This window comes from Euprymna scolopes, chromosome 11 (assembly GCF_053919585.1).
Source record: "Euprymna scolopes isolate OS-2025 chromosome 11, ASM5391958v1, whole genome shotgun sequence".
Taxonomy (NCBI): domain Eukaryota; kingdom Metazoa; phylum Mollusca; class Cephalopoda; order Sepiida; family Sepiolidae; genus Euprymna; species Euprymna scolopes.
The window spans coordinates 67,518,834-67,522,650 of NC_136492.1; positions in this window are offsets into that span (position 1 = coordinate 67,518,834).

A 3,817-nucleotide genomic window follows, 5' to 3' on the forward strand; every position below is an offset into this window, starting at 1 on the left:
GAAAGAAAAAGAGAGAGGAACGGAGAGAGACAGAGAAAATTGTTTCTATTTATCTATCTCTCTATCTCTCTCTCTCTTTCTCTCTCTCTCTCTCTATATATATATATATAAAGAGAGAGATAGATATATATCAGAGACAAAGTGAAAGAGAAAGAAAAAGAAAGAGGAACGGAGAGAGAAAGAAAGAGGAAGAAGGGAGAGAGAAACAGGGAGGGAAACCCGACAGAGACAAAGTTATGAAGTCATTGTTTTTCTGCAATAAAATATCTTCTCATTTTTATGCCAAATTCCATTACATTTTGCATGTTCATTCGAGTCCCACCCCATTTTCTAAACTGCGCCGACCATTCAATGGCAACCTCCCACTAAGTTTGCAACGGCACCCCCAGACAATTCTATGAAGCATCCTAACTAAATATCCCACGGCCTCGTCGAGCCTTTGGAATTTACTGTTCTTTTCTTTATTTTACATGTTCTAATATATTCAGGCAGTTATATTGCAATCTTTCTGCATTCACGATGCCTGACATATAGGGCACCCGTTGCATTAAGAGGACTTTAGAATATGCATGCAGAAAACAAATGTCTCGTCTTCAAAAATGGATTAATAAAAATTCACTCACACCCTACTATGAACGCTATACATACTTTCAATGCTAACGGCTATTTTTCATTCGGAAATAGACCAAAACCATCCATTTCATATTACTAACACAACCAATGTATTTGCAAATATTTTGCAGGTATTTTATTTCCTCAAATTAATCATCCCGATGAAAGCTTGAAATAAATGTCGGAATTATTATTTTTCTATTTTTACAATATATATATATATATATATATATATATATATATATATATATAGCACATGTACATATATACTATGTACATATACATCACATAGATATATAACATATATATCATATAAATATATATATTAGTCCTCGGGCGAACGTGCAGGGCACAAAATGTTTTAAATAATAATAATAATAGAATAGCAATAACAAAGACTTTCGCTCGCAAGGACTATTATTGACTGTAACCAGTTTTACAGTCCGATTGAAATTTTCATTTCTATTTTTCTCGTTATGTACTAAATATTTGTTAATGAAACCTATATAGAATATGTTTCTTATTAAATTTTAAAGATTTTCTATTCTTAAAGAAGTTTTAAAAAAATTTAATCTAAAAAAAGTTGTTTTGAAGTTTTTGTTAAAAAATAATTCAGATTTTCTCATTATTCAGACCTGTATTACAAAGAGGGAGTTGAAAAAAATGAGTTGTGGTGTAAGGAGAAATACAAACGTAAAGAGAGAGAATATTCAGACCTGTAATAATACAAAGAGGGGGTTGCAAAAATGAGTTGTGGTGTGAGGAGAAACACAAACTGAAATAGAGAGAAGGAAAGTTTTAAAATATAACCTTAAAAAGATAAGATACAAGTTAGAAAAGCATTTCATGCAAGGTATGAAAATTGTTTAACAAAATGTTTTTACTATAAGCTTTAAAAATAAAGCTACAAGATTCAATTTGAAATTTATTCATCTTCAAAGTGCACTTTTATAAATGTTACAAATAAGGTATAAAAATTTAATTTAAATTGAATCAAAAAATTACCTTGGATTTATTTTATGTAATGTACATTTTATTGCAATTTAAAAACATTATCTTTCATCTAGAAGTTAATAATATAGATATAAAATTTTCAATGATTTTTTAAAGTGCAACAGAATATACATTACATAAAATAAATACAAGGTAATTTTGTGATTCAATTTAAATGAAATTTTTATACCTTACTTTGTAAAATTCATAAAAGTTCACTTTGAAGATAAATAAATTCCAAATTGAATCTTGTAGCTTTATTTTTAAAGCCTATAGTAAAAACATTTTGTTTAACAATTTTCATGCCTTGGATTACATGCTTTTCTAACTTATGTGTATATATATATATATATATATATATATATATATATATATATATATATATACACTATCCACTTATGTTGTGCTTCCTTTTGAAAATTAAATATGTTCTTAACTCTTTTTCAAAGTGTTTTTAACATGTTTTATTAACTAGTTGTTTATATATATATATATATATATATATATATATATATATAGGGAGAGATTTTAGTATATCTACATATATAAATGCATATGTATACTAAATGATGTACCCGGCGTTGCCCGGAATTTAACTTAACGTTAAATTCCATTCAAAAATTAAGTATAAAGAACGATAGAAACTGAGATATGTGCATGCGAGAATAATTTTTATTCTAAGCAATTCATTTCTTTTTAATAGAAAAAGATGCTGACCTGAGATCGAAACCAAACCAAATGACAGTGAGACAAATACGATAATCATTAGACCAGCTCGCCACAACCCTTAAAAACTTTTTTATAACTTCGTTTAACAGTTGACAAAGAAATAAAAATCCGGTGCCCCCGTTCCCCACCTACTAACTTTTCAATTTTGACTTCTTAGTAGCGCTATGAAAACGGATTAAAAAGTTTTGCACATGTCTGAATTCTCTAAATACCACATTTCAAGACTTTAAATAAAATTCGTGTATAATTTGATCAATGCCCACACACTGATGCCTACTTTTATAGATAGATAGATAAATATACACATATACATACACATACAACTAGGTATATATATATATATATATATATATATATACGTGTGTATATATAAATATATTTTTTATTCTTCATGTAAATACCGTCATATCTTACAACGATGTCCAGACCATGTCAATCATATTTGATTTCATCAGGAAGGAAAAATTAAAATACAAAGATTAAAACATCCGAAAAACAAGCTATATTACGTAGGCATGACCAGCCTACAAACAACATTAGAGAACCACTACTGAGACCGCAAAGAAAGTTAATAGTTGAATGGATAATAATTCCAAAGTAGGTATAGGAACTTAGATAATCCTGTGTCTGAATGAGAAATTATCTCTCCTAAATTTTCAAGAACCCCCGATTTATTAAACTGTGTCAGTCAAATAACAAATGCATGCATCCAAATAAACACATATCTATCTTCTATATATCTATAAAAACAGAGATGTGTGTGCCACAGACGATTTCTGATTGGTTAATCCAATAATCACATCTCCTAAAAAACTATGGTTCGTAGGCTTTTAACGATACCATAAAATATTATGGCTTTATTTATTGTCCATCTTGGAAGGGTTTAATTTTTTCCTAACTTGCGATTTACAAATTACAAAGATACGAAACTAACTTACAATCTAACAATCGAACCTCCGACATCACGGCCGTCATTATGAAACTAAACTAAAAAAAAAAACCCGCGTTCACTCGTGGTCTTTACATTTCGGGTTTGGGTACGTGTGCAGTTTTCCATTGACATTAAAAAATGGAAATATTTTTAAAAAAAATATATTGTACGTACTCGTCATGGGATAAAGTTTTCCTACAGAAAAAATCACGTAATTTCATCAAGTAGTTATTTTTTATAGCGAAAAAAGAAAAAAATCAACGCTACAAGCGAAATTAAACAGAAAGTTCAAGTAGGGGGATTTCCCCCTTTTTTTTATAGCGAGGCCAAATTTCGCGAATTTGGCCATTTTTTAAAGCAGTTTGGCCTTCAAAATTTCTGTTTGGCCATTTTCTTCACCGATGAAATAAAAGAAGCAAATAAAAACAACACAATAAAACTTTTAAAAATACGGCACACTTTTGTTGTTCTTGTTTGTTTTTTTTTGGTAATTTTCCTTATTTTTTTATTTTTTCAAGATAATACTATTAAATGGACACTATTATGCCAAAT